Here is a 27,644-nt window from a genome sequence, read left to right as displayed (position 1 = left end):
ATCACCTCTGCAAGACAATTTTCAATTACATTAGTTCCTAGAGTTATTTTTGGGTGACTCTCATGTTTGTCAATATCTACAATGATCAGTCCCTGTGCTGCCAGTTCGACTCTACCGATTTTGATGGTCACCTCTTTAAATCCGATCTGTGGCACGGGCTGGCCATTGCTGGCGATGATACTCAAGTCGTCGTCAGGGTAGCGGGTAATATCCGAGTCATTCCAGTACTGCTTAAAGAGCACGTACGGGATGGTGGTGACCTGTGACCCGGTGTCCAGTAGGGCACTCATGGGAATGCCATCCAGTACCACAGGCAAGACTGGACGTCCTCCCACATATCTGTCGCGCCAGTTCGATGGGCCTGGTGATCTTTTTCCTGGGGGTTGGCCCTCTACCCCAGGTTGTGCCCGTTTAAAGAACAGTACCTTGCCATATGTCCAGGTTGATTGCAGCGGCGGCAGATGGGTCGTCCGTCCTCGCTGTATCGGTCACTGGGTCTTCCTCTGGCCGGTGGGGTCCTCCTTGGTCGACGCCACGGGATGTCCTCCGGTCCGGATGCCAGCTGGATCTTCCCTGGGGTGGAAGCCTGTAAAGACTGCACAGTTCGGGTTAGCGCAGCAACGCTCTTAGCTAGCTCTTGGACCTGATGGTGTAGGTCTGGAGCCGGGTCATTGTCCAAAGCCTGCGCATCAGCTCCCACAGGCCCTGCCGACAAGGGCGCCGCCTCCTGGTGGTAAGTGATAGCAGGGCGCTTGTGGGTCACAACGCCACCCGGTGCCGGTTCTCGGAGCACCCGGATGGCTCTGTCCTTGAACTGTGCAAAGCCCAGATGGGGATCCTGTAAGGCCATTGCCCGCAACTGGGTTCGGTGGGTATTACAATACAGTCCCTCTATAAACTGTTCGGTCAACAGCCTGTCCTCGTTTCCCACTCCATCAGGGTCGGTCTGCTTAATGGCCCTCAGGGCCTCTTGTAGGTTTAGTGCATAGTCCCTTATACTCTCATGCGCTCGCTGCTTGCACCCGTAGAATCTAAGCTTAATCTCGGCTGAGGTGCGGGTATCAAAGGTGTCCTTCAGCCGGGTTAGTATCCCTGCGACAGTCTTCCTCCCAGGTGGCCAGGATTTTACTTCCCTTTTGGCTGCCCCGGTTAGTTGGGCCACCAGGATGCTCACTTTTTGCTCTTCTGTGAGGGGGTACACCTGGAAGAGGCTATCCAGCTTTTCTCTAAAGTCATGCAGGGTATGTGACTCCCCTGAGTACTGGGGTAGCCAAGCTGCTCCCGGGATATAGGGCATGGTGAAGGGCATAACTGCAGCAGCGGTAGCGCTGGCGGGGGTTGAGGCAGTGAAGCTCTCCTCCGTATCCGACATCTTCCTCCCCCCTAGTGGACCGTGGCCTACCTTGCGATGATCCTGTTCCGTAGGCCGCGGCTCCGCAGTGGATCGTCAGGGTTGAGGACCTTCCGTCGCGCTCCTGTGACGTCGGCGTCTGCTGGGCTCCTTCCAGGACCTTACGCAACGTCCGGACGTGAGGCGGGGCTTCAGTTCTCGCGCGCTTTCGGAGTCCACGCCCCTCTTCTTCCCGCGCGGCGTCCTCAAGATGGCGTCCAATGGCGGGAAAACTCCACGGATGGCGGGAAGAAGGCAGAAGATGGCGCCGGATGGCGGGAAACTTCACCGATGGCGGGAAGAAGGCTGAAGATGGCGCCGGATGGCGGGAATCTTCACCACAGGTAAGTTTGAAAAGTCTCTTTTTCAGGCACGCAGTACCCGGTGGTTGCGGGCATGAAATCCTGCCGACTACGCCAAAGTTGACGCGCCCCTGGGCCTGTGTCGCGCTGCGTTGCGCACGCGGGAGCTTACCCGGAGCCGGATCTCTTGAGGGTTGTAGTCTCGTGGCGGTGACCCGGTCCGTGCCCAGGGAGTCAAACTGAGCGGCGATGTAACAGCGGTAGATGTAGGACGACTACGCCACCCGTTGAATGCAGCTATGGAGCTGCCGCTACAGGACAGTCCGCTGAGGCCGGTGGATGGATGGTGCAGCGTAGATGGTATAACCCCCAACGGGAGGGGTATGGCCTCAGGGCAGCAGATGTGGATGATGGGGGTAGCAGGAACCACTCAGAGACGGTGCGGTGTAATTCAGGGTCTTTACTGGTAACAACGATAGACCCTCCCGGAGTACTTGCTAGTGAACGGGGCCTGGTCAGTCCTTGAGCAGATGGGATCTCCCCTGGCCAGGCGGAGTTGTAGGCCTCCCAAACTGACTGTACTCTTCTGGCTACCTTGCTAGAAGCGGATATAAGTAGCCCACGTCCCTGAGTGTACCGTGTGGTGCTCACCCGTATGGCCGGTGACTCGGGGCCTTCTAATGGCTTCCGCTCCACGATGGCGGTGCTGGTCCCACGCGTGTGACCGTGCCTTCGGGTTTCTGGGCCTGAGGACCTGAATTCCCCTGCCGGTCGGCTTCTGCTGCTGGGTAAGAGTTAGTCCCCACAGCCTCGGACGCCGGGTCCGGTAAGAAAGCTTCTCAGTCAGGGCGAGCTCTGCAGCTGCCAGCCCCTGACTCGTAGTAGTATTGCTTCTGCTGTTTCTTGTCTCTACTCTCCTTGACTGACTAACCCTGCCTCAGCCCAGGGTTTATACAGGGGAAGTTCTTCCCCTCCCAAGACTGGGCAGGAGGTGTGGCATGCACAGGATCCCTGACCAAAGGACCTCCCACCTGCTCTCAGACATAACATTACATTACTGTGGAAAACCAGACCCCTGGGGTGCCACATATATATGCTCTTTCCCTTCCCCCCTCCCATTCCATGTATATATGCTCTTTCCCTCCCATTCCATGTATATATGCTCTTTCTCTTCCCCCCTCCCATTCCATGTATATATGCTCTATCCCTCCCCCCCATACCATGTATATATGCTCTTTCCCTCCCATTCCATGTATATATGCTCTTTCCCTTCCCCCCTCCCATTCCATGTATATATGCTCTTTCCCTCCCATTCCATGTATATATGCTCTTTCCCTCCCCCCTCCCATTCCATGTATATATGCTCTATCCCTCCCCCCCCATACCATGTATATATGCTCTTTCCCTCCCATTCCATGTATATATGCTCTTTCCCTTCCCTCCTCTCATTCCATGTATATATGCTCTTTCCCTTCCATTCCATGTATATATGCTCTTTCCCTCCCATTCCATGTATATATGCTCTTTCCCTCCCATTCCATGTATATATGCTCTTTCCCTCCCATTCCATGTATATATGCTCTTTCCCTTTCCCCCTCCCATTCCATGTATATACAGTACAGACCAAAAGTTTGGACACACCTTCTCATTTAAAGATTTTTCAGTATTTTCATGACTATGAAAATTGTACATTCACTCTGAAGGCATCAAAACTATGAATTAACACATGTGGAATTATATACTTAACAAAAAAGTGTGAAACAACTGAAAATATGTCTTATATTCTAGGTTCTTCAAAGTAGCCACCTTTTGCTTTGATGACTGCTTTGCACACTCTTGGCATTCTCTTGATGAGCTTCAAGAGGTAGTCACCGGAAATGGTCTTCCAACAATCTTGAAGGAGTTCCCAGAGATTATTAGCACTCGTTGACCCTTTGCCTTCACTCTGCGGTCCAGCTCATCCCAAACCATCTCAATTGGGTTCAGGTCTGGTGACTGTGGAGGCCAGGTCATCTGGCGTAGCACCCCATCACTCTCCTCCTTGGTCAAATAGCCCTTACACAGCCTGGAGGTGAGTTTGGGGTCATTGTCCTGTTGAAAAATAAATGATGGTCCAACTAGACTCAAACCGGATGGAATAGCATGCCGCTGCAAGATGCTGTTGTTGCCATGCTGGTTCAGTATGCCTTCAATTTTGAATAAATCCCCAACAGTGTCACCAGCAAAGCACCCCCACACCATCACACCTCCTCCTCCATGCTTCACGGTGGGAACCAGGCATGTAGAGTCCATCCGTTCACCTTTTCTGCGTCGCACAAAGACACGGTGGTTGGAAGCAAAGATCTCAAATTTGAACTCATCAGACCAAAGCACAGATTTCCACTGTTCTAATGTCCATTCCTTGTGTTCTTTAGCCCAAACAAGTCTTTTCTGCTTGTTGCCTGTCCTTAGCAGTGGTTTCCTAGCAGCTATTTTACCATGAAGGCCTGCTGCACAAAGTCTCCTCTTAACAGTTGTTGTAGAGATGTGTCTGCTGCTAGAACTCTGTGTGGCATTGACCTGGTGTCTAACCTGAGCTGCTGTTAACCTGCGATTTCTGAGGCTGGTGAATAGAGATGAGCGTTGTTCTACTTGAACTGTTCGCCAATCTCAAATTCGAGCTGTTTTGGGCGGTGTTCGAGCCGTTCGGCGAACACGAACAATTTGAGAAAAATTCGGCTGTTCGAGGTTATGTTCGATAACTGTTCGTGCACCAAAATCATAACTGGATTTTTTCTCAGTAATGATGAAAATTAATGTTAATACGCAGTTTGAGTGTACAGCGGGGTGGGGGGAGGGGCAGGGGATGGATCTCTGCAGGAACAATGAAGATCTCCATTTTTTTTTTCTCTTTCCCGCATTTACAGTGGGGAGGTGCAATCTGTCAGCCTATCAGCAGCGCACACACGGAGCGAAGTGCTTTTTTTCACACAAGCAAGGGCATGTGTCATTGGCAGTGTATGTCACATGTCCTTGCCCTATAAGACCAAGCCATTTTCCCCGTCGCCACCATTTTCTCACTGCTGCAGCTGCGTGTTAGACGGCACCGCTGTTGCTGTGTGCGCTATACCTTGTTAATTTCAAGCCAATTTTCGCACAAATCTACAGATAGCTTGGGAGTAGGGAATAGTTGTGATTGCAGTCCTTTTAAGGACTAGGTTACAGCATTTCCTACGACTTTTATCAGGCAGGTCTGTGCTCTTAAATAGATAGATTGTGGGAGTAAAGACTAATTGTAATTGGAGTCCTTTTCAGGACTAGGTTACATCAGTTCCTATCAGTTTTTGCCAGGCAGGTCTGTGCCAGTGCTGTGCAAGTTTTTTTCACAGCATTTGGCTGAATCTAGCAAAGCTAATCCTTTTTGGCCTATTGCAGAGTGTGTTAGTCAGTGGAGTAGCCTATCTGTGTTGCAAGATATACCACCTGTGTATAGAATACCAATTTTTTTACTGCACCTAGTGAAGTAAAATCTTTTGGGCATAGCATCATTCTATTAGTCCATCTATACTAACCTCCATCAGGTTGCAAATTGAATATAATTTTTTTCTGCATCTAGCTCTGAAAAAATATTGGGCTTCTAGCTGTGTGTGGGACTTGTTGTATTAGTCCATCTATACTGACCTCCATCAGGTTGCAAACTGAATATATTTTTTTCTGCATCTACCTCTGAAAAAATATTGGGCTTCTAGCTGTGTGTGGGACTTGTTGTATTAGTCCATCTATACTGACCTCCATCAGGTTGCAAACTGAATATATTTTTTTCTGCATCTACCTCTGAAAAAATATTGGGCTTCTAGCTGTGTGTGGGACTTGTTCTATTAATCCATCTATACAGACCTCCATCAGGTTGCAAACTGAATATATTTTTTTCTGCATCTACCTCTGAAAAAATATTGGGCTTCTAGCTGTCTGTGGGACTTGTTGTATTAGTTCATCTATACTGACCTCCATCAGGTTGCAAACTGAATATATTTTTTTCTGCATCTACCTCTGAAAAAATATTGGGCTTCTAGCTGTGTGTGGGACTTGTTCTATTAATCCATCTATACAGACCTCCATCAGGTTGCAAACTGAATATATTTTTTTCTGCATCTACCTCTGAAAAAATATTGGGCTTCTAGCTGTGTGTGGGACTTGATGTATTAGTCCATCTATACTGACCTCCATCAGGTTGCAAACTGAATATATTTTTTTCTGCATCTACCTCTGATAAAATATTGGGCTTCTAGCTGTGTGTGGGACTTGTTCTATTAATCCATCTATACAGACCTCCATCAGGTTGCAAACTGAATATATTTTTTTCTGCATCTACCTCTGAAAAAATATTGGGCTTCTAGCTGTGTGTGGGACTTGTTGTATTACTCCATCTATACTGACCTCCATCAGGTTGCAAACTGAATATATTTTTTTCTGCATCTACCTCTGAAAAAATATTGGGCTTCTAGCTGTGTGTGGGACTTGATCTATTAATCCATCTATACAGACCTCCATCAGGTTGCAAACTGAATATATTTTTTTCTGCATCTACCTCTGAAAAAATATTGGGCTTCTAGCTGTGTGTGGGACTTGTTGTATTAGTCCATCTATACTGACCTCCATCAGGTTGCAAACTGAATATATTTTTTTCTGCATCTAGCTCTGAAAAAATATTTGGCCTTCTAGCAGTGTGTGGGACTTTCTCTATTAGTCCATCTATACTGACCTCCATCAGGTTGCAAATTGAATATAATTTTTTTCTGCATCTAACCCAGCCAATAGTTTTGGCCTAATACCACAGTTTGGCCACTCAGCTCTGCTCGGTTCCCATCCATTGTTTTTTTGTGCAAACAACTCCAGAGTTGTTAATTAGTTAACCACCAAAATGAGTGGAAAAAGGCCTGCTGCTGGTGGAAAGGGGAATAGGCGTGTTGGGAAGGGGAAAAAAGGTTGTGTCCGTGGGGTAGGTGTTAAAGCAACAGTAACATCTGCAGAAGAAAGACCATCTTCCAGCCAAACTAAAATGTCTACTTCTTTTAGCGGACAATGTGATAAGATCCCTTTCTTACGGCCACGCCAATCGCTACAAATTCCAGATGAGGCACAAAAACAGCAGGTGCTTCAACGGATATCAAGTGCTCTTTTAAGTTGGCTCTCCTCCACATCAACTTCAACATCACAAATACTCCAGTCCTCAAAGGTGTCACCCCAATCGCACTTGCTTCCTCACAGCTCCCAAATCTCCAGCTGCCCGTCTGAGTATGAGGTAGAACAGATGGTTGAGTCTGCAGAGCTGTTTACTCATACTATAGCCTGGGAATCAGAGGTCGACTCCAGCGCTTCTGTGAATCCAGACGAGGAAATGATCTGCACTGATGCCCAGAATCTTTATGAGTCGGATCCAGGACCAGACGCAGAAGGTTCTGACCATAATGTAGACCCTCATTCCCAAACTGTAACTCCTGTTGGTGGAGACAATGAGGAAGATGATGATAAGACTCAAATACCTGATTGGAGCGACAACTTTAGTTTTTTGTCAGGGCAGGAACAGGTTGGCTCTGAGGACGACGGGTGTGATAATGCACAGGGTGATGATGATGAGGTTGGAGATCCCACTTACTGTCAACCCACAGTCAGCCAAGAGATGAGGTCAGCAGAGGAGGTGGAGGAAGATGCTAGTGACGACGAGGTCAGGTTGCGCCTTCCTGGACAGAGACGTAGTACTGGAAGCACGTCAACAACTGCATCCTCAAACACAACTCTGCCTCTCACCACAAGTCGTGGTGGCTCTTCAGGTCGCATGGGTGCTAAGCCTTGCATAGCCTGGGCATTTTTTCAGATCGATAAAGATGACCCAACTCGTGTTATCTGTAACATTTGTCAGCAAAAGCTAAGTAGAGGCCAAAAAATACATAGTTTGAGTACTTCATGCATGAACCGGCACATGGACATGAAGCATAAGTTGCAGTGGGAAGCTCAGTGTGCTACAATGCGGCCTAGCCGGCCGGGCCAACCACCGTCTGCCACATCTTGTGCATCCGCGGCCTCTTCATCCTCTGTGACTGGGGGGACAGCAGTCACACCTGTTTTGGGGCACAGACCTGCCACCTCTTTACCAGCAACAGCCAGCGTGATTGGCAGGTCATCATTTTCTTTGGAGGTGGTAACACCAGCTGGTGTTGAGCGCTGTCCGACATCGATAGCACCACCTTTGGATCAAGGCAACCTAACATGTCCGCCTGCATCTTCCTCACAGACCGGCAGTTTGCCGGGGACACCCTTATCAACCCCGTCTAAGCACAATAGCCAGCCCTCGGTCCCTCAGATGTGGACAAGTAAAAGACCATTTCCTCCTAGCCATGAGAAAGCTAAGAGGTTGAATTTCACCATCTGCAAGTTCTTGGCTACAGAAATGCTGCCTTTCCGCCTGGTGGACACAGAGGATTTTCGAGACCTTATGTCCGTCGCAGTGCCCCAGTACCAGATGCCCAGTCGGCACTACTTCTCAAAGAAAGGTGTGCCTGCGCTCCACCAGCATGTCGCACACAACATCACCGCTTCTTTGAGAAACTCTGTGTGTGACAGGGTGCATTTCACCACAGACACTTGGACGAGTAGGCATGGACAGGGGCGTTACATGTCGCTGACTGGGCACTGGGTAACTATGGTGACAGCAGGACAAGGGGCTGCTGTCCAAGTCTTGCCGTCCCCACGAGTTGTGCGTCAATCCTCTTTATGTCAAAGTTCCTCCACTGCTTCTGCCTCCTCAACCTCCTCTCGGTCTTCCACCTGCACCCAAAGCCTGTCTGGTCATGCCACAAGCTTTCTAACTGCGCAGAAGGGATCCTGCACACCTCCTTACTATGCTGGCAGTAGGGCTCAACGTCATCAGGCGGTTTTTACATTGAAATGTCTGGGAAATGTGAGTCACACAGCTGAGGAGTTGTGGTCAGCTCTGGAGAACCAATTTCATGAATGGTTGTCTCCACTGGACCTGAAACCAGGGAAGGCCGTGTGCGACAATGCTGCAAACCTGGGTGCGGCCCTTCGCCGGGGCAATGTCACACACGTGCCTTGTATGGCTCACGTGTTGAACCTGGTTGTCCAGCAATTTTTAGCCCACTATCCCAGACTAGATGGCCTTCTGCAGAGGGCACGGTCGCTGTGTGCTCACTTTCGCCGTTCGCATCCCGCAGCTCAGCGACTTACATCTCTACAGAAGTCGTTGGGCCTGCCACTTCACCGGCTAAAATGCGATGTGCCTACCCAGTGGAATTCAACTCTGCACATGTTGCAGCGACTGTGGCAGCACCGACAAGCCCTGGTGCAATACGTTCTGACGTATAGCCTGGGCCAACGAGATCCAGAGGTGGGGCAAATCACGCTGGAGGAGTGGTCTCAGATCCGGGACCTATGCACCCTTCTGCACAGTTTTGAAATGGCGACAAAGATGTTTAGTGCTGACGATGCCATTATCAGCATGACTATTCCGGTGATTTACATGCTGGAGCACATGTTAAACAGAATTCGGAGTCAGGTGGTGGCACAAGAGGAGGTGGAGGAAGTAGAGGAGGAGGAGTTGTATGCGGAAGGGCTAACATCTGCAAGGTCCAGACGGTCGGCAGCACCAAGGCGGCAGGCATGTGAGGGTGGGGGAGATGGTTTTACCAGGGCGCATGGTAGCAGCCAAACTAGTGAGGAAGGTGCAGGAGCCCAGGAAGAAGTGGAGGACGAACTGATGGAAGACTCATCAGATGAGGGAGACCTTGATCACATTTCTGTTGTGCGAGGTTGGGGGGAGAGGACAGAGGAAGGAAGCATGATTTTTACCTCGCCACCAACACAACAGGGACTTGGTGCTCCTGGATGCGCAACACACATGAGTGCCTTCTTGCTGCACTACCTGCAACATGACCCTCGAATTGTGAGAATTAGAAATAATCCTGACTACTGGGTTGCCACACTGTTAGATCCCCGGTACAAAAGTAAATTTGCCGAAATTATTCCTGCCATAGAAAGGGATGCACGCATGCAGAAGTATCAGCAGAGACTGTTGCAGAATCTTACATGTGCTTTTCCACAAAATACCAGTGGTGCACGTAGTGAATCTCACAGTTCCAACTTGCCAACCGTGGGACCGTCAAGTGTTCAGCACTCAAACCGTAACAGAACCACAGTATCTGCTGGTAACATCAATTTTGCGGAATCATTTCACCACTTTTTTAGCCCATCCTTTGCAAGGCCACAGGAGACAAGAAGTCTGACACATAGTCAACGCCTAGAGACGATGGTACAGGAGTATCTCCAAGTAAACATTGAAGCCACGACTGTGTCACTGGACCCTTGCTCTTTTTGGGCTTCCAATCTGGATAAATGGCCGGAGCTAGCCACTTACGCCTTGGAGATCTTGTCATGCCCCGCAGCCAGCGTTCTGTCTGAACGTGTGTTCAGCGCTGCTGGTGGTGTGCTGACACATAAGCGCACGCGGCTCTCCACTGATAATGTAGACAGACTCACGTTCATAAAGATGAACAAATCATGGATCCGAAACGACTTTTCTACCCCTGTGTCATCCTGGGGAGAGTAAAAGCTTGATGATTGGTTAAAATCACCCTACCAACCGTTTTAAGCTTTCAAATTACTAATCATGTTTATCTGTATCTTGGCTGGAAAATTATTTGGGCTTTGTAGCAGTTTGCAGTAATGATTCTATTAGGCCATCTATACTAAGCTCCACCAGATTTAAAATTACTAATCATGTTTATCTGTATCTTGACTGGAAAATAATTTGGGCTTTGTAGCAGTGTGCAGCACTGATCCTATTAGGCCATCTATACTAAAGCTTCACCAGATTTAAAATTAATAATAATTTTTAGCTGCATCTAGCCCGGAAAATAATTTTGGGGCTCCAAGATGCGCAAGGCACATAAGTGCCTTCTTGCTGCACTACCTGCAGCATGACCCTCATATTGTCAGAATTTGAAGTAATCATGACTACTGGGTTGCCACACTCTTAGATCCCCCAAACTTTTCGATCAACCTTTTCATTTTAATAAAGACCAAAAAAATGGTCATTTTTGAAATTATAAGCATTAGCAGGTTGTTACAAACTGAAATCAAACAGTTTTCAACTCAAAACTTTATTCTAGGTGATGTTACATTTTCACATAGGACCCCTTGTTCGAAAGGAGCTTCTGAACTCTCTCGTCCATTGAATTTGTCAGGTTTTGGATGGTTTCTGCTTCAATTGTTTTGCATGAGGACAGAATACCCTCCCAGAGCTGTTGCTTAGATGTGAACTGCCTCCCGCCATCATAGACACTCCTTTTAATGATGCTCCAAAGGTTCTGAATGGGGTAGAGGTCAGGGGAGCATGGGGGTCACACCATAAGTTTGTCCCCTTTTATGCCCATATCAGCCAGAGATGCAGATGTTTTATGTGCAGCATGAGATGGTGCATTATCATGCAGAAAAATGATCTTGCTGTGAAATACACAGTTCTTCTTCTTGAACCATGGCAGGAAGTGCTGTTTGAGAAAATCCACATACATTATGGAGTTCATCTTTAGCGCCTTCAGGGATCATAAAGGGGCCGACAATCTCTCTCCCCATGATTCCAGCCCAAAACATTACTCCACCTCCTCCTTGTTGGCGCTGTAGCCGTGTTTGCGTGGGGTGTCCATCAACCAGCCATCCTCCACTCCATCCATCTGGACCATCGAGCGCTGCACGGCACTCATCCGTGAACAAAACAGTTTTGAAATCAGTCTTCATGTAATGTTTGGCCCACTGGAGCCGTTTCTGCTTGTGTGAAGTGGATAGAGGAGGTCGACAGGATGGCGTATGCACAGCTGCAAACCTCTGAAGGACCCTGCACCTGCATCTTGTTGTTCGGGGGACGTTGGAGGCACAAGCAGCTTCAAAAACTTGTCTGCTGCTATGACAAGGCTTTTTTGCCGCTGCTTTTTCAACCTGACGTAATTGCCTGTAGGAAAGAGTCCTCAATTTGCCCTTATCAGCACGCACACGTGTGTACTGTGAATCAGCTACATACTTCTTGATTGCCAAGACACTTCATCCTGATCATCGCACAATGTTGATTGTAGTCATGCCTTGACCTAAACACTCCACAATTTGTTGCTTCTCAGCAGCCGACACATCCTTTTTCTTTCCCATTTTGGCAGAAAATGTAGGCTGCTTAATAATGTGAGACAGCCTTCTTAAGTAGTCTTGCCTTTCATTGGCCACACCTGCCAAACTAATTAGCACAGGTGTCTGCAATTGCTTACAGTGATATAAAGAGCCCTGACACACATCACCATCAATGAGTTTAACTGACAAACAAACAAATTCTTCCCTTATCACTCCTAAACACTTTTTGCATAATAATTTGGAACACAGTGTACATGTGCTTTTCCACAAAACACCAGTGGTTCACGTAGTGAATCTTACAGTTCTAACTTGCCAACCGTGGTCTGTATGGAGTTGTTCAATAAAGGGCCCAAAATTAAGATAACATAGATGGGAGAGGTCTCTATGAATAGGAATTCCTAAGTATTTGATACCCTGTGAGGGCCAGGCAAAGGGAAAGTTGGACTGGATGGAATCCTATATCGATTTGGGGAGGGAGACATCGAGGGCCTCAGACTTCGCTGCATTGATTTTAAAATTTGACCATGTAACAAAGTGATCTATTTCAGCCATAACAGCATGGATGGATATATGTGATTGAGTGATATATACTAGGACATCATCAGCAAATAGAGAGCACTTGTACTCGGTGCCTCCCACCTCAATCCACCTAATATTGGGGTTATGGCGAATTGATGAGAGCAGGTGCTCCGTCACTAGGATGTATAAGAGAGGGGACAGAGAACATCCCTGCCTTGTCCCATTGGTGATTGTGAAAGGTGATGAAAATGTTCTGATGCGCCCCCTGGGCCTTGGGACACCCGGAGCCGGACCCTTTTTGGTGGATGCTGGTGGTTGTAGTCTCCGTGGCGGCAACCCGGTTCCGTGGCTCAGGGCGGTCAAACCAGTGGCGGAACTATTTATGTGGTTTTGATGTTTAAATGTCCGACTACGCCACCCGTGGATTGCGGTCAGAGTGAACCGCCGCTCCAGGGCAGACCCCTGAGGCTGGTGTTGTGGGTGCAGCAGAGCGTAGCATAACTCCCCACGGGAGGAGTATAGCCTCAGGGCAGTGTATGCGGAGGATGGGGGTGATGGTGCAGGGCAGCAGCAGTAATGACACGGAGTCAGTGATGCAGTCCAGGGCCTTTACTCACAGTTCTTATTATCCAGACCACGTCTGCAGGTAACGGCTGCCCACGTCGTACTGTGCTCACCAGGTGAGGGGCTCAGACAACTCCCAGATAACTTTGGAGTGCTTCACAGGACCCCCTTTGTGTGTCCTTTGTCTGGCCTTTCTTACCAACCCTTCTGTCCAGCTGCCTCGGGCCTCCTCTTGGTAAACTTGGCGCCAGTTTCCCTGACCCTATGTGGTGCCTTCCTAGCGGGTGTAGCGAGGGGCTGCGCCACATAAAATGTCACAGCCTCCTGTTTCTAGCTGAGGGTCGTTTCCTGCCTCCACTAGTTTCGGGGACCGGTCTCCCCCTTTGGCCTGACCCCTCCACGCAGGTGAATTCGGGCGTGCGGTGGCGACTCGCCCGTCCGCACCCCTGAGATCCCTTCGTTCCTCGTTCCTGGAGCCTTCTCCGCTCCTCTTCCTTCCTTCTCCCTCTTCCAGGCCTGGGCCTCTGTTACTAGGCCCGCCTCCGGAGCAGAGCTCATGCAGAGCCCCTGCTCCCTGCCACTTCTGCTCAGACTTCTCTGCACTGAACTAAGATGGTGCCCACCTTTTATACTCCCTTCTCAATGCACCCAGGAACTGCTTCCTCCCTGCTCCTGCACTACAGGGTTCCCCTTCCTCAGTGTTCCCTCCCCCCACTCCAGCCAGGGACAGGGACTGTCGTGCCCATCTCAGGGGCATATTGGTCGCCCTGCCCCACGGCAATGTGGTGTAATGCATGCAGGTGTCGGGTCCTGATCCACACTACATCCTTACCTGAGAGTGAGATATCACACCTCTGGGTGAGGTGCAATACCTCTGTAGCAACCGAGCCCTCAGGGTGCTACAGTTCCATTTATCTTCAGCCTAGGTGACGTATTGCGATACAGGGCCGTGATTTTGGCTATAAAAGGGTCCCCTAGACCCCTACCCCAAGCTTTTTAAGAGAATCATATATGGCGTGCCAGGAGACTCTATGGAATGCTTTCTCAGCATCCAACGAGAGTATCTAACTACAAATTTTTAACTGCATCTAGCCCAGGAAATACTTTGTGCCTAGTAGCAGGGTCTGCTAGTCAGCGGATTATCCCGGCTGTTAAGCAAGCTACACCACCTGTAGTTTGGACACTTCATTTTTTCAAAGGAAATGCTTCGGGACCACGGGATACTCAGTGAAGAGCATCAGGAGGCACCCCAAGGCATAGGGGCTCGGACTGGCAGTAGGATGCCTTGCGGTGGACAGCCGAGCTCAATCCTTATAAAAGCTTTTTAACTGCAGCAGCTTTAGTGGACGCTACTGGAGCTGGAATTACGCGGCTGCTGGCATGAGACTTGCCCTCCAATAGATCCTTGTAAATGGATTTAAAGTGTATTTATTCAAATTAGAGAGACAATTTAAATTAAAAAGCTTAGAGCTGCCTCCACCACAGGGGGGCTCGCTCGACCCACCAGCGGACAGGCACCAGTATTGGGAGAGGGGGGCTGGCCGTCAGGGTTCACCGCGGCTCTGGCACAAACCCGGCGACACGGAGGTGGCACGGGCAGGAGCGGACTGAACGGGTCGGCTTCTCACTTTTTGGATTTTAGAAGGGCATGACATGCCTATATCTGTGTCTCCCCCTCCTTTTACTCCTCCACCTCTTTTCTTTTCGCATGACTATATGTACTTGTCACTTTTCCATGTGTTAGTTGTGTCTTCTGAGCAGTTTGTCAGCTTTTGGACACCTTTGAAGGTGTTTTCTATGTGTTTCTATGTGTTTTTGTTTGCCTGCCATTGGTTTTAACGGTGTTCGAAGGTGTTCGACGAACAGTTCGACGAACAGTTCGGCGAACACACGGGTGTTCGACGAACCGAACCGAACTCGAACACTACGGGGGTGGCTCAACACTACTGGTGAATCGGATAAACTTATCCTCAGAAGCAGAGGTGACTCTTGGTCTTCCTTTCCTGGGGCGATCCTTATGTGAGCCAGTTTCTTTGTAGCGCTCGATGGTTTTTGCAACTGCACTTGGGGACACTTTCAAAGTTTTCCCAATTTTTCGCACTGACTGACCTTCATTTCTTAAAGTAATGAGGGGCACTCATATTTTCTTTACTTAGCTGCTTTTTTCTTACCATAATAGAAATTCTAACAGTCTATTCAGTAGGACTAGCAGCTGTGTATCCACCTGACTTGTGTACAACAGAACTAATGGTCCCAACCCCATTTATAAGGCAAGAAATCCCACTTATTAAACCTGACAGGGAACACCTATGAAGTGAAAACCATTTCCGGTGACTACCTCTTGAAGCTCATCAAGAGAATGCCAAGAGTGTGCAAAGCAGTCATCAAAGCAAAAGGTGGCTACTTTGAAGAACCTAGAATATAAGACATATTTTCAGTTGTTTCACACTTTTTTGTTAAGTATATAATTCCACATGTGTTAAGTCATAGTTTTGATGCCTTCAGTGTGAATGTACAATTTTCATAGTCATGAAAATTTAGAAAAATCTTTAAATAAGAAGGTGTGTCCAAACTTTTGGTCTGTACTGTATATATATATGAACAGCGGTGCCAGCAGGATGGAATGTGGGGTGGCGGGGGGTGGACGACAGCAATATACAGTACAGACCAAAAGTTTGGACACACCTTCTCATTTAAAGATTTTTCTGTATTTTCATGACTATGAAAATTGTACATTCACACTGAAGGCATCAAAACTATGAATTAACACATGTGGAATTATATACTTAACAAAAAAGTGTGAAACTACTGAAATTATGTCTTATATTCTAGGTTCTTCAAAGTAGCCACCTTTTGCTTTGATGACTGCTTTGCACACTCTTGGCATTCTCTTGATGAGCTTCAAGAAGTAGTCACCGGAAATAGTTTTCACTTCACAGGTGTGCCCTGTCAGGTTTAATAAGTGGGATTTCTTGCCTTATAAATGGGGTTGGGACCATCAGCTGTGTTGTGCAGAAGTCTGGTGGATACACAGCTGATAGTCCTACTGAATAGACAGTTAGAATTTGTATTATGGCAAGAAAAAAGCAGCTAATTAAAGAAAAACGAGTGGCCATCATTACTTTAAGAAATGAAGGTCAGTCAGTGCGAAAAATTGGGCAAACTTTGAAAGTGTCCCCAAGTGCAGTTGCAAAAACCATCAAGCGCTACAAAGAAACTGGCTCACATGAGGACCGCCGCAGGAAAGGAAGACCAAGAGTCACCTCTGCTTCTGAGGATAAGTTTATCCGAGTCACCAGCCTCAGAAATCGCAGGTTAACAGCAGCTCAGATTAGAGACCAGGTCAATGCCACACAGAGTTCTAACAGCAGACACATCTCTACAACAACTGTTAAGAGGAGACTTTGTGCAGCAGGCCTTCATGGTAAAATAGCTGCTAGGAAACCACTGCTAAGGACAGGCAACAAGCAGAAGAGACTTGTTTATGCTAAAGAACACAAGGAATGGACATTAGACCAGTGGAAATCTGTGCTTTGGTCTGATGAGTCCAAATTTGAGATCTTTGGTTCCAACCACCGTGTCTTTGTGCGATGCAGAAAAGGTGAACAGATGGACTCTACATGCCTGGCTCCCACCGTGAAGCATGGAGGAGGAAGTGTGATGGTGTGGGGGTGCTTTGCTGGTGACACTGTTGGGGATTTTTTCAAAATTGAAGGCATACTGAACCAGCATGGCTACCACAGCATCTTGCAGCGGCATGCTATTCCATCCGGTTTGCGTTTAGTTGGACCATCATTTATTTTTCAACAGGACAATGACCCCAAAAACACCTCCAGGCTGTGTAAGAGCTATTTGACCAAGGAGGAGAGTGATGGGGTGCAAGACCAGATGACCTGGCCTCCACAGTCACCAGACCTGAATCCAATCGAGATGGTTTGGGATGAGCTGGACCGCAGAGTGAAGGCAAAAGGGCCAACAAGTGCTAAGCATCTCTGGGAACTCCTTCAAGATTGTTGGAAGACCATTTCCGGTGACTACCTCTTGAAGCTCATCAAGAGAATGCCAAGAGTGTGCAAAGCAGTCATCAAAGCACAAGGTGGCTACTTTGAAGAACCTAGAATATAAGACATATTTTCAGTTGTTTCACACTTTTTTGTTAAGTATATAATTCCACATCTGTTAATTCATAGTTTTGATGCCTTCAGTGTGAATGTACAATTTTCATAGTCATGAAAATACAGAAAAATCTTTAAATGAGAAGGTATGTCCAAACTTTTGGTCTGTACTGTATATCAAAAAAAAAAATCATAACAAACACTCCTTCTCACCTTCCTTCCTCTCCCGCGCCGCATCCTCTCCTGTAGCCAGCAGCGTCCTAGTGACGGGGCGCATGACGTCACTGCCATGCACCCGGTTGCCTGTACGCTGAAATCAGTTGCTGGCTTCTGATTGGCCAGCAGCGTGTATTGCGGTGCACGGGCCTGGCAACTCATGCGGTGCAATACGCTTCAGCTAGATGTGTGTCAGAGATTGCACATCTAGCTGAAGTAGGGGCTGGCGTCGGCGGGCTCCGAGTACTCACCCGTCGGGCCAGGTCCTGGTCCAGTAGCGCTAGTGCTGCGCCAAAGGGGCGGGTGCCCACCGGGAGGGCTCTGCGTGCCCACTTGCTTAGGGTGTAGCCCTAGGCCATTAAGGGCTTAAATAATAAAATTGCACTTTATTGCATGAAATAAGTACTTGATCACCTACCAACCAGCCACAATGCTGGCTCTCACAGACTTGTTAGTTTTTCTTTAAGAAACACTCCTACTCTGCACTCATTACCTGTATTAATGTATTAATTGCACCTGTTTGAACCAGTATAAAAGACACCTGTCCACACACTCAATCAATTACACTCCAACCTCACCACCATGGCCAAGACCAAATAGCTGTCTAAGGACACCAGGGACAAAATTGAAGACTTGCACAAGGCTGGGATGGGCTACAGGACAATAGGCAAGCAGCTTGGTGAGAAGGCAACAACTGTTGGCACAATTATTAGAAAATGGAAGAAACACAAGATGATTGTCAATCTTCCTCGGTCTGGGGCTCCATGCAAGATCTCGCCTCGTGGGGTAAGTATGATTCTGAGAGAGGTCAGGAATCAACCCAGAACTACACGGGAGAACCTGGTCAATGACCTGAAAAGAGCTTGGACCACAGTCTCAAACATTACCGTTAGTAACACACTACGCCATCAAGGATTAAAATCCTGCAGGGCACGCAAGGTCCCCCTGCTCATGCCAGCACATGTCCAGGCCTGTTTGAAGTTCACTAATGACCATCTGGATGATCCAGAGGAGGCATAGGAGGTCATGAGGTTAGATGAGATAAAAATATAACTTTTTGGTATCAACTCCACTCGCCGTGTTTGGAGGTAGAAGAAGGATGAGTACAACCCCAAGAGCACAGTCCCAACCATGAAGCATGGTGGGAGAAACATCATACTTTCAGGGTGCTTTTTTGTAAAGGGAACAGGACAACTGCACCGTATTGAAGGGATGATGGATGGGGTCATGTATCGCGAGATTTTGGCCAACAACCTTCTTCCCTCAGTAAGAGCATTGAAGATGGGTCGTGGCTGGGTCTTCCAGCATGACAATGATTTGAAAAACACAGCCAGGGCAACTAAGGAGTGGCTCCGTAAGAACCATTTCAAGGTCCTGGAGTGGCCTAGCCAGTCTCCAGACCTGTACCCAACAGGAAATCTTTGGACAGAGCTGAGACTCAATGTTGCCCGGCGACAGCCCCGAAACCTGAAAGATCTGTATGTAGGAGTCGGCCAAAATCCCTGCTGCAGTGTGTGCAAACCTGGTCAAGAACTACAGGAAACGTCTGACCTCTGTAATTGGAAACAAAGTTTTCTGTACCAAATATTAAGTTCCGTTATTCTATAGTATCAAATACTTATTTCATGCAATAAAATGCAAAGTAATTATGCAAAAATCATACAATGTGATTTTCTGGATTTTATTTTTAGATTCTATCTAAGTGTACCTACGATAAAAATAACAAACATCTCCATTCTTTGTAGGTGGGAAAACTTGCAAAATCTGCAGTGTATTAAATACGTATTTGCCCCACTGTAGGTGGACACTTTATGGTGTTATTATGTGGTCACTGTATGGTAGTATTATGAAGAACTTGCATGGTGGTATTATAGAGCTCTGTATGTTAGTTTTATGTTGGCACTGTGTTGTAATATTTTGTGACCACTGTATTGTAGTATTATGTAGGCTTTGTATGGTAAAATTATGTGGGCGGTGTATGGTAGTATTATATTTGGTTCTGTATGGTAATTATTATTATTATTATTTATTATTATAGCGCCATTTATTCCATGGTTCTTTACATGTGAAAAAGGGTTATACATAGCAAAAACAATTACAATAATCTTGAGCACAATGTGACAGCGACTGGTACAGGAGGAGCGAGGGCGCTGCCCGCGAGGGCTCACAGTCTACAAGGGATGGGTGAGTATACAGTAGGTGAGGATAGAGCTGGTCGTGCAGCGGTATGGTGGAGCGGTGGTTACTGCAGGTTGTAGGCTTGTCGGAAGAGGTGGGTCTTCAGGCTCCTTTTGAAGGTTTCCACGGTCAATGAGAGTTATGTGTTAGTAATGGTATAGTATTATTTTGAGTGTGCTGTATGATAGTATTATGTAGCCATTGTATGGTAGCATTATGTGGGCTCGGAATGTTAGTATTATTTTGGCTTTGTATAGCAGTATTATGTGGAAGCATTGTGGTATTCATCGTACACTGACTACCGGGGGCTAATTCATCATAATGCACAGCACAAAAGCTGATAGTACTGCAGCCAATCACTATGCATAGTTTCTCGTGCTGTCTACACAGACAGTGCTCAATGATTGGCTGCAGTGGTGTATGTTCTCTTGTGAAGGTGGGGAGGATGATGTTTCTCTGGAAAACTACTGTTATTTTAAAAATATTACATTGAACTGTATTTTATGTGTTATCCTCCTGGAGGCTTCAGTCCCTCTTAGTCCAGTGTGTTAGGGTTAACTGTAGGGCTGGCTCATTGTTGAGGAGGACCTGTGAGTTAGTTTGAGTTTGGTTTTAGTTAGTCTGAGAAAAGGAAAGAAGAAAGGACACCCTCAGGAAATAGGTTATCATCACCGGGTGTGTGATGTGCCGAAGACAGTAGCAAGCAGAGAGAATACCCCAATGGTGGCAGCGGAATTCTGTTTAGCAGGTGAATCGGGGGAGAAAGTACAGCTAGCAACTTTGTTAGAATCTCTAATGGTCTCTGGGTAACGGCTAAGTGTCGGCCAGGCCTTAGAAGCTGCGGGTCCGAGAGAGACAGAGTCAGTAAGGCTGGGGCAGGCTCAGTAAGGTGACAGCCAGAAGCGCATCGTTACACGGTTCCCAACAAGTGGGCTGAAGAATAGGGGTCACTGAGAAAAGCATAGCTTAAGGTGAGGCTAACCAGGAAAAGTATGGAGGCCCCCTACTTAGCCTGCAGCGCTCTAATGGTCCTTATTTCAGCAACGGTGATGCTGTTCGTACCATCGGAAACATACCACTGTTTTGTGTAAAGGAACATGTCAACATCATCTGCTGTTACTCTCTGAGCGCAAGTCTGATTGCTAGTAGAAAGGACTTTATTGTATTGGAAAGGTCCGGTCTCCTTGTCGTGGGGTCTCAGGGAGCCGATGCCGCACTCTGCATGTCTGACCAGAACATAACTAGAAGAACACCACAGCAACCATATATTTATAAATTGTATATTGGTAAGAAATATTACAACTAAGCTCATGTTGCTGCTCAAAGAGGGGACTGATGATGCACCAGTCGTCATACACAATATATAGGGGGGATGGCCAAGGCCAGAATGAACGACAAGGAGGTGATGTTATAGATATAACAATGCTTTATTACACATGCATCTATAGAAAAAAGGGAAAGATACAAAAATTGGATACACAAATATAAAAACAACAACAACGGCCGTCAATCACGGTGGCACATTACAATATAAATATTTTGCTCTGCATAAACACTGGGGATGGGTACTGCTGACTAAATCTAAATGCACTCCATATGCCAATAGATAGAATTAGACCCATTACATACCTCCCAGAGCGTTGTATACAACCAGGCCACCGCGCTGAAGCCATTACCCAACGCGCGATTCGGCGCTTGCCTTTCTCAAGAAGTCCCCATTGGGGTACGGCCTCAGCGCGGTCTCCTAGTTGTATACAACGCTCTGGCAGGTATGTAATGGGTCTAATTCTATCTATTGGCATATGGAGTGCATTTAGATTTAGTCAGCAGTACCCATCCCCAGTGTTGGCCATAATACAGTATGATTGCATTATATTGTGTGGAGGACAATGAGGGGAGTGCATTATATGTGGGGAGGACCATTGAGGGCATATTATACTGTATAGAGGACCATGGGGTGCAATATACTGTATGGAGGAGCATGGGGGTACATTATATTGTATGGAGGACCATGGGGCTGCATTATACTGAATGGAGGACCATAGGGGTGCTTTGTACTGTATGGAGGACCATGGGGGTGCAATATACTGTATGGAGGATTATGGGGGGTGCATTATACTGTATGGAGGACCATAAGGAGAGCATTTTATTATATGGAGGACCACGGGAAGTGCATTATATGCTATGGAGGATTATGGGGGTGCATTAAACTACATGAAAGGCTGTGTGCGGACATTATAATATGTGAGTGTCCATTATACTGTATGCAAGCAATTATACAGTGTGAAGGTTTGTGTGGGTCCATCATACTGTGTGGGTCCATCATACTGTATGTAGGACCATTAATGTGCATGGACGGCTGTGTTGGGGTCACAGTTGGGGATCATACTGTGTTGGGGCACCATACTTTGCGTCGGGAGTTGAGATGGGGCACAGTAGTGTCATTATACTGTGATTGTGGAGGAATGCACCATGGGGGTATTGTACTGTGTTTGGAGGGCACTTTTGTTTGCATAATACTTTATGGGGGCAATGAAAGAGGAATCTAGGACTTCAACAGGAGAAAAATTACTATGTAAAGGCTGGAAAATTTTGAGATCTGCTCTTCTGTGACCCCAACAATGATTTTTTATTTTTTTGGGGGGAGGGGCCCAATTAGAACTTCAGCTATAGGGCCTCATGATGTCTATGTACGCCCCTGCCTGTAGCTGCCGCCCCGAGCCCCGTTACCCTCTCATAATTTGAATCATGTCCCTATTACACATACAGGGGAAGTAGCTCAGTGGTAGAGCGCATGCTCCGCTAATAATACCGACACATCAGCACCACACATAGAGAGTATTGTGTCTCTGAAAACAGATTCTTTTGAAATGCCTTAAAGGGATTGTCTATAGTATATGCCATCAATGTCTGATAGATGCTGGGCTGCACATATCTCCAGGACAGGGGTCCTCCCGATACTCCACGCCGGCTGCCATCCGACCACCAGTGAGTGGGAGCCGGTGGCGCACGTGTCGGCTTTCTTATTTATTTATTGTTATGGGAGTTCCAAAAACAGAGGAGCAAATACAAGGAGGGAGAAGAAATGTATCAGAATGGTCACATGAGAATAAGGAGAAATATAACCGCAGCGCAGGCGTCATGGATCATCCATCACTTATGTGACCTCCTATCAGTCTCCATCCAGGGGATGTAGCTCAGTGGTAGAGCGCATGCATCCATGTCTTGTGATAAATTAGAAAAACCTCTCCAATTATATTCCAGGATCTTTGTTATTTGATTTTGCACTTAGTTCTCTCTTTGTCAGACCCCCATAAACTGTGTGCAGAATTATTAGGCAAGTTGTATTTTAGAGGATTATTTTTATTATTGATCAACAACTATGTTCTCAATCAACCCAAAAGACTCATAAATATCCAAGCTTAATATTTTTGGAAGTTGGAGTGTTTTTTTTTTCAGATTTGGCTATCTTAGGAGGATATCTGTTTGTGCAGGTAACTATTACTGTGCAGAATTATTGGGCAACTTAATAAAAACCAAATATAATCCCATCTCACTTGTTTATTTTCACCAGGTAAACCAATATCAGTGCACAAAATTTAGAAATAAACATTTCTGACATGCAAAAAACAAAAACAAAAAAATTAGTGATCAATATAGCAACCTTTCTTTATGATGACACTCAACAGCCTTCCATCCATATATTCTGTCAGTTGCTTGATCTGTTTTCGATCAACATTGCTTGCAGCCGCCACCACAGCCTCCCAGACACTGTTCTGAGAGGTGTACTGTTTTCCCTCCCTGTGGATCTCACATTTTATGATGGACCACAGGTTCTCTATGGGGTTCAGATCAGGTGAACAAGGGGGCCATGTCATTATTTCTTCTTTTAGACCTTTACTAGCCAGCCACGCTGTGGAGTAGTTGGATACATGTGATGGAGCATTGTTCTGCATGAAAATCATGTTTTTCTTGAACGATACCGACTTCTTCCTGTACCACTGCTTGAAGAAGTTGTCTTCCAGAAACTGTTCATAAGCAAGGTAGTTAAATTATAACGTTTATTAGATATATATTAAAATTTATTTAAATAAAAAAAACCAAAGAGCCATATAATGAACCCTGGGTCTTCTGAATTACCATCAACAGCCTACAGCTGTATATACATGCAAACCACACCTCAAAATGCCAAGTACCAAGTATATAGGGTTTAGAAGAGTCAGCCTCAGTTCATCCAGTACATAGAGGATCATATAATTAAATATTACCCTTACTAGTGTTGGTTGACATTTTTAGTAACAATCATATAGATATACCATGCATGTGCTCAAAAAGATGTATAATAGGTCAAGATAATATTCACCAACCTAGCACATATATAAATCCTGTGACTCATCTCACAGGAGTGTGCAATACATTATCAAAAACCTTAGGTATACAATGAAATCCCACATGCCCTTTAACAATAAGGTTTCGATGCGCCCAGGGGATGAGGACGACTCGGCGCCCGGGCCTTGTTGTTAGCTTTGGGGGATTCCGCGGTGGCCGGCTCCCGGGGCCGTACCCTGGGGTCACTCTTAAAAGCAAGGAATAATAGGACAGGTGTATGGGATAGGGAAAGTTTGTGACGCCACCCGTGGTGTCTGGTGAGGATCACCAGCGCTGCTACAGTCCTCTGAGGCCGGTGGTCAGGCAGCTTAGTTGGTGCGGCTCCCCACAGGTGGAGTGGGGCCTCAGGGCAGCATAGGAAAAGGGATGCAGGACAGAGGGGACCCAGCCGGGTCGGAAGAAGAATAGGCACACTCTCAACAGTTCACTTCGGTACCTTTACTGGTGGTGTTTCAGGCACGATCCTGGGCACTGTAGGGTGAAGGGTGCATTTCAGGACTCTCCCCAGTGAGCTGGTGTTGGGCCTCCTGTTTCTTGCCTTTTCCTGATACGTTTATGACCTGCCTGGAGCTAAGCCTAACTTGGTCTCTGTCTTGCACCGGCTGACCTGGTGGTAGGGCCTTTTGTTGGAGTTCACACTCCCTGGTCTCTTGGGCCTCTGTGACTCCTGACCCTGGTTCAACAGTCAGCTTTTGGTGTTCCTGGTACATGTAGTTCGCCAGGGGTTCCGGTAGTTTCTGCTGGTCGTAGAGATCCCTGCAGACGCAGACCCGGTGTCTGGTATATGGTCTTGGGGTGAGCTGGCTAAGCTCCTCTGCCCCCTATGTAGCTCGCTTACTCCACTTGCCTTTGGCCACGCTTGGGGCCCTCACCAGGCTTCACACTGGCAGTAGGCCTCACTGAGTCTGGGCTGGACTTACTTCCTCACAGACTGTAGGTTCCAGACTTCTTACAGACTTGACTAGACTCAGACTGTGCACTCCAGACTGACTGACTGCCTAGCTCCACCTTCCCTATTTATATCCCTAATGGGCTCCCTCTGGTGATCTGAGGTGGAAGGTGGAGGTGTGTGTATGCTGTGAGGGCCTCTTGTGGAGGAATCAGTCCATGCACCCCTCTAGGATCTGTGGCACCAATGCGCAGCAGGGCGCCACATTCCCCCCTAGCAAAGCTCAGTACTCCCAGACTGAAGTACTTTTTATAACAACAATAACAATAACTCTTCCCTTTATGGGAGGCACTTGGCTTAAACGTTACATATAAAACATTATAAATAATAAATAGATATATACAATTCAATAAGCAACACCAGAATTCAAGTCTCTTCCGGTGAGGTTCCCCGACAGGATGTCCATCTCACATGGTAGAGTACTTGGTAGCTTGAGGGACCTGTCCAAAGCAAACCCTCCACGTAGGCCCTGGGGTGGCTGCAGGGCATGGTGATCCTGAGTTGGACCTCCGTTTGTGCCACACCAGACAGGTTTTTGTTCTGAGGTCACCTAAAGAGGCACTCCAGGGAGTGCAATTATTTACAGCAAATAGTTTTTGGGCTGCACATAGTCCTCAGCCACAAAATTCTTGATGTACCCTTACGGGTAGTTAGAGGCAAACAAGAAAAGTGTCCATTTCACTTAGATTGTCCATTATAAGGCAAAACACAAGTTAATAAATACATATACATGAAAATACACAATATAATACCCCAAGGGCAACTATTTACACTGTCAGAGTTTCCTTCTCTATTCTCTGTATCTGACAGGGGTCTGACCTCGTGTGCTACGTGTCGACCTACGTGGTACTGGGATGCGTGAGGCACTAGTATTTGCACTACCTCCCATTCTGTCAATTCTAAGTGTTGGGGAACTGCATGGTTGCCTTAACCTCTCTACATGACTGGCAAGTATACCATTGGCTGGGCCTTCTTGCTCTGCTCCAACCGGGGATCCTTCTTCCGGGGATTCTTCTTGAGCAGGCTCTTCTGAAGCACTTACAGGCTCTACTTGCTGGGGAGAGTCTTCTGGCTGTTGAAGTGGATCACAGGTATTATTACTGCTCCTCCTAGTTGAGGCCAATCTGCCGGGAAATCTCCTAAGTCAGTATGGAGTACTGCTTCTTTAGGCTCCTCCGGTACGGTGAGAGGCACTTCTTCTTGAGGCTTTAGCAGGTCTGGACACAACTTCAGATGGTCTCTAGATACCGTTGTAGTCGTTCTTCCTCCGTCTTTGCTAATCAAACAGGTATTCTTGTTATCAAATCTTGAATTTAACACAGTGCTTGGCTTGTAGAGACGCTTCCTTCTCCATAGGAGGAACCTTCCTGGGTTATCAGCTCTTTGATATGGCTGACAACCGGGTTGCTGTCCTGGATCTCCTTCCAGCTGTGGTGAGGCAGGGGATTTAACGTCTTACCGCGAGGCCTCCTGGAGGCTCGTTGCTCGTGGACCATTCCATTCCGATGAAAGGCAGGTAGTTCAATCTCCTCCAGGTCATCCACTTCTTCTTCAGTGTCCGACTGGTGAGGCATCCTGGACAGGGCATTGGCGTTGGTGTTCTTGCGGCCCGCCCTGTACTTAATAGTGAATTGGTAGTTTGACAGCCGAGCCATCCATCGTTGTTCCATGGCTCCTAGCTTAGCTGTGTCCAGATAAGTCAAGGGTTTGTTATCAGTGAAGGCAGTGAACTTACGGGAGGCTAGGTAGTGCTTGAACCGCTCGGTGATGGCCCAGACCAGGGCCAGGAACTCCAACTTGAAGCTGCTATAGTTCTCTGGGTTCCTCTCGGTCGGGTGGAGCTTCCTGCTTGCATAGGCGATCACCTTCTCCTTGCCATACTGCTTCTGACTCAGTACAGCTCCTAATCTTTCATTGCTGGGATCAGTGTACAGCAGGAACGGTTGGCTGTAGTCAGGGTAGGCTAGGATCTCTTCGCCGGTCAGGATCTCCTTCATCACATTAAAGGATTCAGCTTGCTCCTTACCCCACTGGAACGGGGGATTTCTGCCTCTGGGGGACTGTCCTACCAGGAGGTCTTGCAGAGGCGCCGCTTTCTTAGTATAGTCCTTCACAAACCTCCGGTAATACCCGACTAGTCCGAGGAACTGATGTACCTCCTTGAGGCTCTTCGGCTCAGGCCATTTCTGGATGGCAGTGACCTTCTCCGGGTCTGGTGCTACTCCCTCTGGACTAACGATGTGCCCCAGGTACTGTACCTTTCTCTTGAGCAGGTGGCACTTTGAGGGCTACAGCTTCATCCCATACCGGGACAGCAACTCAAATACCTCCACCAGGTGCTTCAAGTGGTCCTCATACATTTTGGAGTACACTATCATGTCGTCCAGGTATAGTAGTACAGTCTCGAAGTTGCGGTGTCCCAGGCAGCACTACATCAATCTCTGGAACATTCCGGGGGCGTTGCAGAGACCAAACGGCATACTACTGAACTCGCAGAGTCCCATCGGGGTGGTGAAGGCCGTCTTCTCCCGATCCTCCTCAGCAACAGCTACTTGCCAGTACCCATTAGTGAGGTCAAGGGTGGAGAAGTAATTTGCAGACTTCAAGGCAGCCAGGGATTCCTCTATACAAGGTAAAGGGTATGCATCTTTATGTGTAATGCGATTTACTTGTCTGTAATCTACACAAATTCTCATGCTTCCGTCCTTTTTCCTGACTAGAACTAGGGGAGCTGCCCAGGGACTACAACTATCCCTTACTACCCCTGCCTTCTTCATGTCGTGCAACATCTCCTTCGCCTTCTGGTAGTGTGCTGGTGGTATAGGCCTGTAACGTTCTTTGATGGGTGGATGGTC

The sequence above is a fragment of the Phyllobates terribilis genome, unplaced genomic scaffold, assembly GCF_046119375.1.
Source record: "Phyllobates terribilis strain yellow unplaced genomic scaffold, ASM4611937v1 Scaffold_4__5_contigs__length_816908805, whole genome shotgun sequence".
NCBI lineage: Eukaryota > Metazoa > Chordata > Amphibia > Anura > Dendrobatidae > Phyllobates > Phyllobates terribilis.
This window is presented reverse-complemented; position numbering follows the sequence as displayed.